General features: G+C 35.6%; 1 protein-coding gene and 1 pseudogene across 14 annotated transcripts in view; both read right to left on the reverse strand.

Moving 5' to 3' along the window:
• The window catches only part of ROBO2 (roundabout guidance receptor 2), a 1635852-nt gene that overhangs the window by 303511 nt on the left and 1314640 nt on the right, over positions 1 to 17701 (reverse strand). The window lies entirely within an intron of this gene.
• LOC144301591 (U6 snRNA-associated Sm-like protein LSm3 pseudogene) lies at positions 14003 to 14299 on the reverse strand (annotated as a pseudogene).

Genomic DNA, 17701 nt, shown 5'->3' on the forward strand with positions numbered 1-17701 from the left:
TGGAGACATGCTAAACTTAGCAAAACAAAAGTGGAATTTGTCTCTCCCTTTTCTCTCACAAATATTTTCCACATCCTTTATTTTTGACCTTGGTAAAAGGCTTCACCAGTTGATTCAGTTTCACAAAATAGAAAGCGTGCTTTTATTCTCATTGCTTTTACCAGCAACAAATATTCACAGACTGCCCATCTTGTGCCAGGCAGTGACACGAGATACCTGTTTTAGGGAGGCAAGGTGAGATCTTTCCCTGGCTTTGCTCTCCAAGGTTGTGGAAGAAATGCCCCATTCCTTCCATTAGCTACTTTTTGTAGAAAGCACTCATTAGTTTCTTGCTGGACTACTGCTAATTTTTTTGTTTCATATACCAACAGTCCCCAACCCCCCAACCCCAATTCTAGTCTATCCATCATACTGCTACTAGAGGAATTATCCTTAAATTAAAAACAAAAGAAGATGAGTAGGAGAAGGAAACAAAAAAAGGAAGAGAGGAAGTAAAAAGGATACAGGGAAGATTAAAAGAAAAAGGCAGAGATGAGGAGATATAGAGAATAAAAGCTGATAAGTCCCTTGTGACCTCCTGTTGCCCACAGGACAAAACCCACCACTTTTTAGCGTAACTGAGGAGGTCCTTTGTCCTCTGCCTTCAAACTATTTAGTCACTACCCAGCATGCCACACTCTGCACACTATGCTCCTGACACAGTGGCTCTCTGTTCACCTATAAGCCCAATGGGATCCTTCATAAAAATCTGCATTTGTGCAAGTAGGATCCCCCGTCTACCCTTTTTGTTTCTTCACCAGGCATATTCCTGTTCATTCATTGACCCATCTCAAACGCCATGACCCTGAGGCCATGCTTGCCTTTACCAACCAGTCACTGGAACTCGGATGCTTTATAGCCCACCCCACTATTCGTAGGCTATTAACAGAGCTTCTCCTTTGTCATTCCACAGTGCCGTGCATATAGCACAATGACTAAAATTCCTACATTTTTAGTTTACGAGTTTGTATTTCCCATCAAATCGTGAGTGCTCATTAACTGAATTTTAGTTAGCATTTAAAATGTGGCACTGTCTTATCTTTGCTGATCTGTCCCCTATTAGAGTGCTAGCATTTTTTTTTAAGTGTCAGCACCTTATAGCCAAAGTTGCCTTATCTAGCATATACACAGGTTCAGCTGCCATTCAGTGACTGTGCTTTGTTTCTTCTTTCTTCTTGATGTCTACTCTAAGAGAATGACTTAGCACTTAGTATACTTTATATCCAATAATCCCTCAGTCATTATGACCACTATGATCAGGAGTAAGTCCAACTAGGTGGCAGGTGAGTTATGAGTGGGCTTGGGGTGCGTAGTAAAGAAGCTAATCTAGATGAATGAATAAAGGTAGAAAATCTTTACATCCTAATGTAAAACTAAATACCATCATGTTCGTTTGTAATTGAGTTAAAGAGTATAGACATAGAGATAAAAGATATAGAGATAGAGGTGAAAAAAGTAGACTTTTTAAAGCCTCTATCTTTATGATTTTTCCAGGGGTAAAGTATGATCAACTATCTGCTACATTCAAACACATAAGGAAATTCATATTAGTCTTATGTGTATTTAACCAAACTTTGGAGGGAAGACCAAACAAACAAACAACAAGTTTGTCTCTTCAAGTTTTAACTCCTTTTTGTCTGTGTGATCTATGTTTTTGTGAAGGTCCATCTTTCTTGCCTATTGCCATAGACTTGAAAATGTCAAATGTAATGAAAGAGATAACCTTAAAAATAGATACGCATCTTGCTCATACTATCCTATAGGGAATTCTCTTACGGGCCTTGTGGAGTTTTCAGGACCTCAAGTAAACCTGAGTTATAGGGTGTAATAATTGCCACCTTTTCTGCACGTTTGTGTCTCACTAGGGCATACACCATCAAAAAACAATTCCTGAAAAATAGCTTGTGTCAATTTTTTCCCGCCAGGCTTAAAAGTATCTGTCACTCTTCTGAACACCACCAAAGAGCTATTGCCTCTTCTTATGTGAGGAAGCCTGTTATACTGTAAGGGATATCGGAGAGCTTTAGAAATGCCTGTGCATGAATGAGGAAGGGAAGGTGGGAGAGAAGAATATTTGTGATGTATGAATGAATGAAGCAGTTAATACCTGGCCCCTCCTTTCCTCAAAAAAAGAAAAGAAATCTCTCTTCAGGCCTGAAAAACTATAGCAGACATTTAATAGATTGGATTGTATGAGGAAAGAAAATGAGTGCCTGAAGCTAAGCACAGGCAATCTGGGACAGGTCCACCAAAGATGTCACTGGAGATGATGTTCAGCTTTATACCGGTCAACGGCGCCCAAGGCAGCATTACACGGCTCAAGTGTTTCTTTGGCCTCCTATCACTTTTCTTTTCTGCCTCCGTCCTCCCAAGTTCTGCAGTCATGCTTCTTTCAGCCCTTGATCCTAATGTTCTTATTTTTTTCTTTGGCTGGCTACTGAATTCTAAGTACAATTGAAAGTTCTGAAATTATGACTTCCTACCTACCCATTAAAACTATTTTTTTTTTTTTAAGAGAAGCTGACTTCATCTCGGCATTTGGAGAATACTACCTGTAATTTTTATCAAGATAATTCACCTAAAGGTATAGGTGTGGGCAGGAAAATGGATCTTAGATTCTGCCTTAAAAAAAAAAAAAAAAAGAAGAAGAAGAAGAAAAGAAAAAAAGAGGGGTGCCTGGGTGGCTCAGTTGGTTCGGTGTCTTGGCTCAGATCATGATCTCAGGGTCCTGGGATTGAGCCCTGCATCAGGTTCTCTGATCAACAAGGAGTTTGCTTGACCTTCTTCTTCTGCCCCTCCCCCTGCTCGTGCTCATTCTGCCTCACTCTCAAATAAAAATAAAATTAAAATTAAAATTAAATAAAAATCTCCAGAACAGAAAAAGAAAAAAAAAAGGAAGAGGTTAATAAATTAACATGAATTTATGGTTGAGTGTTTGGGAAAGCATTTTAATAAAAGGCTTGCTGGTTCCCCTTGCCTATGCTGGATTAATACTCTTTTCAAACACATTTTAGAAGAAAGTGGTCCCAGAGTATGCACTTCTGAAAAGTTTCCACCTCATATCAAACTATGTTTAATTATGTGGGAAAAAATGTGATGATTTTCATTACTGAAGCAAGGAAATAGCTACACAAATCAGTCTTTGTTTTGCATACCATATTTGACTGCAGATGGTTATAACAACCTAGTACACAAACATTTGTAAAAATAGGCATATGTTATGGTGAGTTTCGAACACATGAGATAAAACTCATTGCCAGGTTTGTTTTCAAGAGTCATGTGGGCAACGATTTGTCACTATTTATTACAATAACAAATCTAACTCTCTTCACAAACAGATGTGCTAAATTCAAATCACCAGTTTATGACAGAAACACAAGAATAGATTTTTCTTCATGTAGATTTTCTCACTTAAAAGCTTCTATACTTGCATTTTGTTCATAATAATTGACCTAATCAAACTAACATCCAGCATTCTTTATGTTTTCAAGTGTATGGAAGCAGACAGCTTCCCTTCTCAGAGTAAAATTGGAAATAAGAGTAGAGGAAGTGGCTGAGGAAATTTAGAAGCAGCTAGGTTTAATTAAGGTGTTTCAGATTCCATCTTTAGAAGGCATGATTGAATCAACAAATCTAAAGCTGTAACCTCTTCACAGTTAATAAAATGGCTAATGCTGGAATATAACCAAGCCTCAACTGACTCCATTATAATAAACTGGCTTAAACTAGCAGAACTGTAATCATGTGCATTGTATCCTGTCAAGTAATTCTTTTTTGGGAAAGAAAGGAGTCTGTACAGAGTATGGAAAAGAGGAGCCTAGGAGCAAGAATTTAGATTTAATTCAACACCAGCTAGAAATGGGGAGTAGCAAATCATCAGACACATTTCCTGATTAAGGCAAGGAACTTTTCCATGGCCTCGGTGAAATTTAAACTCTCTATTTCCCTCTGTTTTAATCTAGTATTCAAAAAGCATCTTTCTGATCATGAAACTGTACAAACACTAATATTAATAATAGCCCTTAATACTGATTATTAATTTTGTGTCACACACAAGAGCTAAGGTATTTACATTGTAAATACCTTTAGCCTTGGATTTGTTGATTTAATCATGCATTATTTCTTTTCATCATTATGATAATCTAAGAAGATATGAATAGGAACCACTCATTTTATAGTAAAGGTCTAGTAAGGGTACATTAACTAGGTCAAGGATACATAATAAGAAATTGATGGGGTCAAGATTCAAGACTACAGAGTTCAATTCCAGAACTTTAAACCATACACTCCATTAACAGCACCTCTAAAAAAGCTACCTACAAAGCTGAGGACCAGCCTAGATGATGAAGCCACACCACCACTTGTGCTAACTGCACAGACCTGTTCAATTTCCCCCATATCTATGTATCATAGTCTTTATAATTTTAAGAAGGACAGGTGGTCACAAAAATTTCAGATGGAAACAAAGGCAAAAGCAAATATATTACCTGGTTTCTTTTTTCTTTTTACAAGTATTAGGCAACAGATGTTAGTATACATTATATCTATGTATATACCAAATAAAGGGGTTTAGTTAAAACCAAAGTTGTTATCTGAATAACAATGCTAATTTAATCTCTATTATTGGCATATCTCAAGCGATTTCAGAGGTTTTGAATACAGAGAACAAGAGTATTGACAGAGTATCAATCAAAGAGTATCATATGTCACCAGAAAGAGTAGCCATTTCAAGCTTGTAAAAACAGTGGTAGTCACTTTTAGTTAAACTGAATAGCTAGTAAAATTGGGATTCTTTGAATCTCAGAAAATCTAAATATCAGATTTGTAATAGTGCTTTTTTTTTTCTTTGCCTTAAATATTTGAATTTAGCTGCTAAAAGGGATTTTTTTTATTGCTATCAAGTAGAAATTTGATTACTGATAAAATTTGATACAATGCTCTGGGGCATATAAACCACATCTAAGAAAATATCCAGCTTTATTGTTTTTCAGACTACCCAACTGCAACTGCAAGTGTCCTCAAAATGTCATCAACAATAAACTGCAAAAGGCTTCACATCTCCTCATTAAACAGTCTCCCTAAGGCACTAGGCTGTAAACAGAAATTGCCTGGTTCCTAAGATGGAGCTTATGAATTCAGACAGAGACATTGGCACTTTCACTAAACACAAAAGTTCATATTTTGAATCTTATTTATGTAGCAATCAGTGCAGAGTACATAGAAGCAAAACATTACTCTAGATAATTACCATATCAATGGGCTTAATGTATTTCTGTCATATCCCAAACATCCAGTGCACATTTTGAAATCTAGATTGGAGAATATGTATTCTTGATGCCCTGGAGCTCTTTTTTTTTTTTTTTTTTTTTTGGTCAGATTCAACAGTGCATCCTCCAATAACAGAAGTGCATCTAACTTTTGCACACTGAGTAACAGAATCTACATCACATAGCATATTATATACATGATTTATCTTTTCTTTAAAAATGGATGGAACAAGTCAACCAAATATTGACAAACAATGTCACATGGCTAACTTATTTCATGTTGGAATTTAGAATCATTAATATAAAAAAACCCTAATACTTTATCAAATAAATAAAAAGTATGACTGAAGAGGGACAAGACAATACTCAGTAAAAACAGGTTTTGACAACATGTCATCAGATAAAAGTTCAAGTGTCTTTGGTTGCCTTTCAGGACCTTTATGACCAGTCACCAAACTTTTCATTCTTTCCTTCTGTGTCTGAGCCCTGTACTTCAAAATGATCTTCTAATAATGTCCTCAACACACTCCATGGATATCTACCTCTATTCATTTATCTACATGTGCTTCTTTACCATGGTCCTGGTTCAGTCATAACTGACTGCCACTCAAGTCTACATATAACCCTTAACAACATGCTGTATAATTATTAGACATAAAGCATGCCCAGTTCTAGGCCATTCTCTGACACAGCATAGACACCAAATCACCAAATAAGTGGTATCTTCCAATATACCTTATATTTGGACTTTGAGGTCAAATGGTGGTGGTGGCGGAACCAATGGTTTAAATTATACTAAGAGAGATTAATTTGTGTGTGTGTGTGAAAGTAGCAAAATTACCAAGTGGTAGAGAAGGAATTCAGTTTGAATTTGTCTAATGCTAAAGTTCATGCACTTTAGCCCAACTGAACTTCCATTATTTCTATGAATCCTTCCTTCACATAGCTAAACTTGCAAGTTATGAGAATTAAATAAGATAATATATGTCAAGCACAGTGCACATTACTATTAGCTCCCATTGCTTATGTCACTATGCTTCCCTTCACATGATACTAAAAGTAGAGGCAGGTTATAATCTCAACACGGTCAGTGTATATCCATGAATTATAGAGTCTGCTTAATTCCTTAGATTGGCTTTACAAATGGGGTGAATGCACATCTTTTAAGCATCATGGAAAGTATAGACCCAGCAAAAGGCACAGGGCAGTGGAGAATCGGAACTATGGTAAAATACCTTAGAGACAGGGTCAAAGAGCTCACTATTACATCACTTTCACTAGACTGAACTCTCGTGCAATTGCTTTTTACTCTACTTATGGGAAAAGAACAACCTGGAGGATGTTTGTATTTCATAAATGATATGGGTCCCTCAACATAAAGGGATCCTACATAAACAAAGAGTTTGTATTGTTCCATCAGTCTGAACTGAGAATCAGTAGTATTTGCTATATTTTGCCATGTGGGCAAGAAGTCAATTTCAAATTCTCAAGCAGTAGAAGGAGAGTCAAAATAGAAACAGAAGTTCCCAGAAATTCGCCTGCTCTTGCCTCAATCAAATTTTATCCACATGTATCTGTCTAGCAAATCTTACATCTGGTATTTCACATTCCATCATTTTACTCTTTATTAAAAGCTTCGATTCTGATTTACTTCATGCCAAATTAGCTCCGGATTATTTATTTTTATCCTTAAAAGAAAGACTACATCAATATCAACATCAGATCATTAATTAACGAGGAAAATCCAACTGCCAAATTCTGTTTAGGCCCTAACGTGTGTTTTAGGGAAACTCAGATCAACACATCAGAAAGCAATACAGCATAAAGAAGTTCGATGGCTGACAAAAGAATGCAAAGGAAGGGAAAAATAAAGAGCCGAATCCCACATTGTTCCTGAGATTACTGCCAAACTATCACAGATTTCAGCAGTTTATGAAAACAGTACTTTGTGTTTTCAAATATGCTCTTAAATTTTTCACAGGATGTATCAGATGGGATGCATTCTTGTCATTTTTGGAAAATGTGGAGAAAACAGGCATGCCAAAGACCAAGAACAGCATGTGGGAATAACACTTTACATGCTATTTTTATGCCACTTTTTTTTTTTTTCCCAGAGTACAAAGTGTTGTGAAACATTAGCAAGGGCAACGCAGTGTTAAAAGGTTTTAAACTATATATCTATCTCTTTTATTGCATTGAAGTGCCCTGTTACATTTTTAACATATGCCATTATTATTAATGCTGGCCCATCATCATTACTGTAAATTAAACAGCAGATCAATTGCCACATAATAGCATAGCAAAGGGTATATAGAAAAAAGATGAAATGCTGGCAGGTGATTCATATTTTTAAAAAGCCAGATTAAAACTTTAGATTTGGTTAGATGCTGTCAGTCAATAAATCCTGGCTTAATAGTGTGACCCTAGAGGATATGAGTTGGTATATGGTTCCAGCTCATGAAAAACTGACATAGCAAACTGCTTCCATGTTTTAAAATATTAATTTGCTTCAAACAGTGGCCTAAACTTTATTCATAAACTCAGTGGCGGCATGTGGTTAATTACTCAATTCACTGAGTCCTTATGGTAGCCTCCTGTGTGTCTCCTGATCACAGGTTTTGCAAGTACCACAGAGGCAAAGGCTTAAGGCAACTGCAACAGAGGACGGGAGGTGTGGGACTAGGGGATGCATAGAGAAGATAGAGAAGCAGAATGAGGTGGGTGCAACAGGAATATTTCCAATGTTTTACTTTTTTGGTACAACATGTAAAGGTAGCTACTGAGCATAGTTTCAGAAATATTGCCCCACGTGCAGCCAAAATCCAGGAGACTTTGTTGTCAGACTTTGACAAGCAGGGTCCCTGCATGCGCCTCCCTCTCCTCTTCCGCACACACGGTTCCCATTCTCAAGGGTATGGTCTCAATCTGCAAAATGAGGCTGCAACAATGGAGAAAGGATAAGGAAATAAGAAAACCTCAAACTATAAATTAACCTCAACATAGTTCTCTGTGTTTTGCCTATGTTCAGCACACTACTCCCAGAAGGTATAAACCTGCTTGTCTCTCTGGTCCTACGAATGAGTTGACTCAGAGTGTTCCCAAGGAATAAAGGTACTTCCCCTCCAGTACTGGATCCATGGCATAGGCTAGAAGGATTCTTATAGAACTATCATTATACAAAGACTTTAGAGTTTTGTAGTACTAGTTATAAACATATTCACCTACATTATGGTTTAAATAGGCTTTGGAGGGCTGTTCTTATTCTTACAGAATCTAATTCTTACAGAAGTCTGATTCTTACAGAAAACCCGTTCTTATAGAACAATGTTTTTATGGAAAATGACATCCCAAGTTCCAATGTGTCTATGACTTACCCGTGGATTTTAATTAATTAATTATTTGTTTTTTAAATATTTTATTTATTTATTTATGAGAGACACACAGAGAAAGGCAGAGACATAGGCAGAGGGAGAAGCAGGCACCTTGCAAAGAGCCCAATAGGGGACTAGATTCCCAGACCAGGATCATGCCCTGAGCTGAAGGCAGATGCTCAACCACTGAGCAGCCCAGGCATCCCAATCCATGGATTTTAAAAATATGTTTCAATTGTAAGCTGCGAACTGTCTGCACTCTGTTCCTTTACGATATGAAGTACTTTTCACCACATCAGTTAAAGCAAAAGGCTGATTGTTGGTTCCTGCAACACAGAATGAGTAAGCCAGTCTTTAAAGCAGAATTTCCATCCAGGAGGAATTCGAATAAAACCCAACAAGGAGGAAAAACAGCAAATGAGGGGTACCTCTAACACCACTAGGGAGACTTTGCAGGAATTAGCTGGTGTTGTGTTAGTTTTTATCCCTGAAGAAGCACAGCTAAGCTATTTGAAGCTGCTTTCTCAGAGGGATTATCTCCTTCAATCTGTTTTAATCACAACTAAATGCTTTCAATTGCTATATAGTGAGCTAGAATTAGAGAATCAGAATTCCACTAGATCTCTGTGATTTGGTTGAATAAAAAAAACTGCACAGATCCACAGATACATACACATAAATGCATTCTCAAAATTAAATTGTCACCTTCTATTCTTCAGGTAAATCAGGAAATATGAAAAGGTGGTATTTTTAAATGACATAATACATTATATATGCAAAACATTATACATGAAAATGCTTTAGAGTTTAGAGATGATTTTAAGAAATGGTCAAATACATTCTTCAGAAAATGGCTGCATTTGCAGATAATCACTGTTGTTAAAAATAAGTAATCTGAAAAACAGAATGGCAAACAGAGCTATAATTTATAGATATTATTTATTGCTTACTTTGCCCATTACTGATATTCTGTATGAGCCACAAAAATCCTCACACATTTATTTACTACTCTACAAATTTTTAATGTTCTCAAAGAATGTGTTAATTTATGTGCTGTGATGAGAGAACTGGTCACTGACCAATTACATTTATGATTAGAATCATTCCATCAGCTACAAGCTTGCTCCAAAAAAGCTATGAGGTTGATAAAAATCCTGATTTTCTTTCAGTATTTGTCAGACAATACAAATTGTTAATTGCTATTTTCCTTTGATGAAAAATTATTTTCTTGCATTAAAACTAAAAATAAATAAATAAATTGAAGCTCAATGAAAGAATTACACCTATCTAGTATTCAATTCCATGAGAAAAGCAGTATAATCAAGATGAAAGCATGAACCCTGGAACTCAATTGTTTGCATCTGAATCCTGGTTCTACTGCCTTCAAGGAGTACAATCTGTCCTGTCAAATGAAGGTCCAACTAATACTATTTATCTTGTAAGATTGTTGTGACGATTGCATGAGCATGTAGCTTAATAAGTCCAACCACTAAGAGCTGAATAGGTGGTTACAATTCATATTTATGTGACCCACATTTAAAACAAAGGATTATGTGACAATAAGCTAGGTGAATTTGTATTCTCAATTATCACCACCCCCAATTTCAAGACTTTGATGGCTACTTTATGGACATCAATAGGTTCACATTTTGCCCAAGATGTAGAGCTATCAAATAATTTTATGCTGACATCAGTTGCCTCTTGACAGCTCTAAGATATGAAATAACAAGCAGTCAACATCAGTGCTCTTAAATCAAGCCCAAGGGCCCCCATGGCACCAGACAGCGTCAGCTTGTTACTGCTAAGGAAATGTCAGTCCAGTCAAAGTGTGGCGTGGTTGTCAAATTCCTGGTTGTGTCTGCCCTGGTATAACTAACATTCTATAAGGTAACATTCATAAAGATGCTGTAATGTTGCTAAAAACCCTAAAGCAGAATAGCCAAGGTGGCTCTTGGACCTCAAGTGAGTTGTTTGACTTCTTCCATCAGTGGAATTCCTTCCTCCAGTAGACAGGTTAATTTTCTCGGCTTATAGGCCCAAGATTTAGGATGAGAGGGTACACTTTCTCCCTGCCAACATTTTAAGAATTTGTATAGATTCAGACATCAGTATATATGTGATTACTGACTGTGGTTTGCAATGCTTAGGAACCACTGATTTACTTCTTAAATGCTTTGGCTTTCAGAATTACTTATGTTGGCCCCTTTATATTGTAACTGCACTTTAATTTCCTTCCACTTGGCACTAACCCGGATATCCTGCTATTATCCATTCTCACCCACAGCATCTTTGTAATGGCAAGCGTCACTTACCTCTAAGGTGACATATTGGTTGAATCCAAGGGTCTTATTAAAGATTTTCTATTTTTATTTAATTTTAAGAATAGTTTCCAGGTAATACATATGCTCATTTAAAAGATCCTTTTTTTTTTTTTTTTTTTTGCTATGCCTATAAAGTACGGTGAAATTTTGACTATGTTTCAACTTTCCCATCAACAAGCCTATTTCTAGGCTCAATGCCACAAAAAATAATAGAATGTGTTGGCAGTTCTCAGTCATATTTTGCCAGTAAATATCGCTGCTCATAGATCCAGTTTTTCATTACACTTGGCGAAGACCTTTAGTAGCATTTAAAGGCTTCAATCCCATAGTGCTGTACAATGACCAATCAGAGTTACATCCTTTGAGCCCATGCTAGGAAACTACATTCATCAACATACTGTAGTACCTGGATCTCATCCTTTGCTGACACTTACAGGCAATCCCCTGTGACTTTTATCATGAAGAGTGTGTTGGGGTTAGAACTGGGTTATAGTCTATGATCATTAATCTAAAGTCTCACCATGGACTTTCCTGTGCAGCAAATTGCAAGTCTCCCTCACCTTCTTCATATACCAGTGTCATAGGAAAAACTTACATCTGTGCTATAAATCAATTTGAATATATGGTAACAGAAACAAACATATGGGTTAAATTTCCTTGAAATTACACATGGTTATAAAAATTGACCTAAAAAAAGCACTTGGAAAAACATGTTTGTGATCTGATTGAACAAAAATATTTTAAAATAGCTCAAGCTGCTTGGCAAATCTCAAAAATGCCAAGTGATTTCCAAGTCTACTCACAACATCCTTTGTCTAACACTTGAGTCTTTCAAAGCATGAAAATGTGTATGTGTATGTGTGTATGCATGAGAGAGAGAGAAAGAGAGCGAGAGAATGAAACAATGGGCTTTATAATCATCTTCAGGAGTTTCATCTATAAAAACAAACTGAAGAATTTTTCTAAAAATATTATCAGTATTGCAAATATTTTTCAGCAACAAGTTCAGCTCTACACACAACTAGATTCTAAAGGTAGGTACTTGGTGTGATTAAGTAATGCCAAAATTATTTGATATGAATTTTTTTAATCAAACAGCACATTTTCTACAAAAAAAAAAAACAAAAAACAAAAAACAACAACAACAACAACAACAACTATCCCTTTCAGTTAATTTGGGGACAAGGCACAAGTTAAAATGCAAACATGTTACTCTATTAGTATAGAGGAGCTCCTCAGATCACATATTTGATCTCATTATATACTTGATATCAGGGGCTTGAGATAACAGTTGTAAAAGACAATTAAGTTTCAACTCAGGAGAGCAGATGAGAAAAGTCAAGAGCATGAGGCATTTCCAAGGAAAGGCTGATATGTCTGGGACATGAAGGCCATAGTCCTGGGCAGCTAGAAATCTTTCGGTAGTGAAAGTGAAGGTAAGCATGGGTGGTGTCCAGTACAGAGAATGTGTTTATGGTTATGGGTGATAAAACTTTATTTGATGCAAGTATTTATGCCTATTTTCATACCTGAAATTATTATATGCATAAATGTGTGTGTATATATATACATATTTTATATATATTTCATATATGTAATATACATTATATGTGTATGTATATATATATATTATATATAACATATATATGCACAGCTGCAGGTATAAGGATACTATATGTGTGTGGGTATGTGTATCCTCTCATAATGAAGATCTGAGAGACTATACTATTCCAGCTTGAAAATATCTATAGAATCTGCATAAAATATGGCCAATCAAATCAATTAAGGATATTATTTAAATAGGTATTCATATATCTCCTGACATCATCATTTTTTTACTTACGGTTGCCTCGCTCTTAGTTATCTATTTGCGAAATTTGCTTCTGATCTTATCAGAGTTTTATGTTCCTTCACATCAATGTGCAACTTTGTCACCAAAAACTTTCTTAAGCAGTATGTTAGGTAAACAATACTTGCAATTAGAGTTGATCACTTCCAATTGACTTCAGAATAAAACCAAAGTTTTGATTGTGCTAACTTTTCCATCACCATGACCTCTGTTGAGGCAAATTTCCCAGCAATACTTTCAAATTTAAGTACCCCCTCATCTGTCTAAGTTATAGTAAAGCGAGAAGCATAACTCCTGCAAGAAAAACTAGGTTAAGAAATCAAACACAAAATATCATTTTATCAGGTAATACTTGACTACCCGCATTATGAGAAGGAATATAATTTTGTGAGATTGTTCATATTCATGTGTGTGACCTATGGGTCAAAAACCTCATCTTCTCCAATTTGATAATTTATCATGCTTTGAAACCTTTGCTTTAGGAAAATTATTAAGGCATGTGTTCCATTTAGCTCTGTCCAGATTAGTCTTAAATACTTGAAGTCCCATTCTCCCCAATTGCTCGGAATCACTTCCTGAAGCTCTTTCTGCTTTGGTAACACCTGTGCACTATACCTAATCTCTTGATCAATTAACTCACTTTTCTGTGCTCGTTGTTCTTCTTGGCATTCAGGACAGTGGCTACTCTATCCTTAGTGTACTCCTCTAGTCCTTTATAGATATTTCCACCAATCCTGTCCCATTACTTAGTCATCAGTTAGTTCCCTGGCCTCTCATCTGTCTTGCTTTACTCTTTCCACATTGTCTAGGGTTTAGCACATTCTTGGTATTGCTTAAATACTTTCCAACTGGATAAGTGAATGTAAACAAATTCTGATTATAATTACAACTCTGCACTCACTTCAAGTGCCATTTAAATTCCCATGCTTAAATTTAACTAAATTTACCACCTCTCTCTTGAAATTGTTATGGATTCTGAAATATTTCAAATATATAGAGAAACATTGCAAATATATCTACCACACAACTTTACACTTATACTTTTTAATTATCTTAAATCAAAATGTATGCAGGTTTCTCTTCTGGATATCTTGTACATTTAAAGAGGCAATCATACAAAATCTCCTATATCCCATACATGATAAATTCTTTGTTTCAGCCAAGTCTTAATGGAGCGGCAACTGGTACAACACCATCTCCCCAGACAAAAAGCTTCAGAATATTCGGTTTTGTTGATTTATTTATCTCTCCATATATTTCTTCATCAATTTCTATAGTAATCACAGTTTCTTCCACATCTCCCAATATCATATTTAATGCTGATCATAAGCATCGAAGCTCTCGATCATTTCTCATTTTCACATAAATTTGTTCATCCAGGCTGAGCCTGATGAGATCTAGGGGCTCTTCTACGGTGTTGGGAGTTTATTGCTGGTCCACGTCGTCTGCCATCTTTCAAACCATTCTTTAATATATTTGATAAATAAATAATACATATCAGATAATGTTTTTAAAAAAGATAATGATAGGAAGTTTTCAAAAATTATTTGGATCATAGTCTATAAGTGAAATAGCACTTTTGACCACTAGAGGGAAGCTACTTTCAAACTCACAAAGAATTATTTCCCCTCCTTGTGATTCAACAAGTCCTCATCCTTGTCTAGTTAGGTGTTTGGTCAACAGACAATTCAGTATCCTTTATTAACAATAAATATGATTACAATGTTTAATCAAATAAGAACCCTATTTTCTAAGAGCTAGAAACAAAGAACCATAAAACTGGCAACTACTATTTGTGTCCCTCTAGAGGCAAAAGGAAATCTATAATTTGCCTTGAGAAAGTGGAAAGAGAACAGAGGCAAAAGGCAGAAGCAGCACCAAAGTGCAATCTTATTCCTTTACCATCTGTCACAATCACTGCCATTCCCCAAAGACCATGTTTAAAAATGAGACAAAAGGGAGCTCCTAAGAACTTGGAAAAGGTAAAGGTTCTGAATCAAACTGAATATTAAAATTCAAAAACACCCATTAGAAACTGCTAGAAATCAAGAAGAAAAATTTCTTCCAGTATAAGCTCCTGGCAAGGAGAAGGGTTGTAAAACAAGCAGGGAAGGAAGAAGAGAATGAGCCCCAAATAAAACCTTTAGAATTATGCATTTCCTAGAGCATGATTGTATGTCTTGAAATTTATTTGCTTAGTGTATTGAATTAAAATGCACAGATAGGCTTTCAAGAATTATTACACTGCTATTATTTGAACAGATGATTTCATATTATATGTAACACATTTCTAACTGTTCAGCTGTTATATCCCAACAAAAATCCCTGTGGCACACAAATGCAGCAAGGCTTAAGTCATGAACTGACCACATTATCTTCCAGGTTCTCAGGTCTCCACCACTTGGGGGCAGACTAAACAGCATCAGGGAAAGGAGGATGAGCAACATTCTCAACAGATTCTAGAAGTGCTTTTTAAAATACAAATGGATGAATGGAAGCCACTTCACTTCCATTTGAATCTATCTCACATATAACTAGAGAATGAAGGCATTGTGACCCTCCCAGAGCATAATATAAATAATTTCATATTGAAATTTTACATTAAAAAAAGCCATGTTCAGTATTGCCACTCACCACCACTGCCAGCCCCAGGCATTAGTGACAGCAGAAAAAGATACTAGAGAGTCTTTCTTTTTTTCTTTTTCTGTTTCCCTACAGTCTTCAGAAGTTTCAGTTAAAGCTGTCTTACCAATAGAAGAGTCTGTTGTAGTACAAACTTCTTAGCCATGGACAGATTTCAAATGGATAAATTTCAATGACCAAACAAAGGATTAGGCTGTATAGATAGTCAATGCTTGTTCTGTCAGTCAGCATGGGCAATTAGGTATCTGTTTGCAACAAGTCTAGGCAGGTCCAAAGACAAATCCTCCTCTTACTTAAATCAGGAGATTTATGTAGGTACCCCTGATCAATGAATGAAGTCATTATAATAAAAATCTATATTCCCAGGCATAGAAGAAATATAAAATATAGAATACAAAAATGTTATTTCTCTGCTCATAATTAGATTAATGTATGAACAAATGTATCAGAGTTCTGTGGATTCATCTTTTGCTTCCTTCAGATGCAAAGAAGGATTCTGAACACCTGATATGTGAGCAATTAAGCTCATAATGGACTTGGCCAATACACATATTGCCAATGAAGTAAGACCAGATTAAAATGAAAAATAGAAACATAATTACTTTCCAGGTATTATAATATAGGACAAGGAGCACAGGCTAATCAAGATAATTGACTTAGTCATGTCTCTAGAAGATGGATCTACAGATATAAATTGAAACATATAGAGATTGATAGAAGATGAATAATAACCACTCTTATCTTAGAGAAGAACCTTAAAGGCACTCTAGTCATTCCGATGACCTAAAAGTACAATAATTGATAAATATTATTACCTTGACATTAATCTCAATAAAACATCATAATATTTAACTTCTTAATCATAAAATGTAGAAAAAACATTCGCTGGTTGGTGACAGCACCCACTACTTACAGAGTGATTACTACAGTCTATGCATTGTGTTTAGTCATTCAACTGCACATGTATTGTCTCATTTAGGACTTGAACTTGTGAAGAAGATGCCATCTTATTTTTTAAAAAACTGAGGTTAGTGATGTTTGCACAAATGGTGGGGACCTGGTGTGAACTTAGGTTAGTTTCACTTTAGAACCTATAATTTCAGTTTACACTGTTTCTTGTTAATTATAACTCTGGTTTGCTGAGATTCCAGCCTAGCGAAATAGCAATATAAGTAAGAGAAATATTATCCTTATTATCCATTATGATAAAAATAGATCTCTTTGGCAGAGACCACCAGTTTTTGGTGTAATACTTTTATTCTCATTTTCTTTTTTTTATTAATAGAACCCTTGTTTTGGAGGCAAGCACAATAAGCAGCGGCAAAACTATACTGCTCAGGCTTCCTTGCAATGTGAGGACTTGTAATAAATTTTGGGTAAAGAATTTTGGCAAAAACACTAACTCCTTTTAAAAGGGGACAGCCTCACTATCAACTTACCCTTTAGCTTTAGCTTTTTGTCATTCTCATTATTCTGTAAATGAGATGCTATACAGACCTTTTCGTAAATCATGTAGACAATTATGAGAGGAAGTCCAAAAAAAAAAAAAAAACCTTGCAAACACCTTGGGTGCATTAATCTAAGTTATCCTTATGACATGAACTTTCAGGTATCTTTTACTAGCAGTTGCTAAGTGATAACAGCCTAGTTTTCTTAAATGTAAGGAAGTGGAAGATACTCCAAGTCACTTCTAGCACTCAAATTTTATGATTTTATTAGATCAAGCATCCCAATGATAGAGACAAACAAGTCAACTTCACAGTCATTCACTGTTTAGTCCAACAGTGTAAAATTTGATTAAGTAAGAGCCCAGACTTTTTGGAATTCATCACAGAATGCCATTCACCCTTGGACCTTGTAACGCAAATATGTGAGAGCAGTTTGATCAGATAAAATCAATGTGGTCCGAATAATGAAATTTAATTTCCATTTAAAATGGTGTGCTTGTTTATATACCGTCACACTTACAATACTTCTATTTATGCAGTTATATTAATACTGGTCTGCACACAAAACCTTCATGCAGTTCCAAGTTCATATCATTAGTTTATAAAGACTGATTGGTTCCATCTTACAAAAAAAAGAAACTGAGTATTGGAGAAATGAAGCACTTTATAAGTCACAGTAATGTGTGCTAGTACTCTTTTTCCTATGCCGTATTTTATTATTATTATTATTGTTAATGTTACTATTGTTATTTAGAATGTCCCT

This window comes from Canis aureus, chromosome 30 (genome assembly GCF_053574225.1).
Source record: "Canis aureus isolate CA01 chromosome 30, VMU_Caureus_v.1.0, whole genome shotgun sequence".
Lineage (NCBI taxonomy): Eukaryota > Metazoa > Chordata > Mammalia > Carnivora > Canidae > Canis > Canis aureus.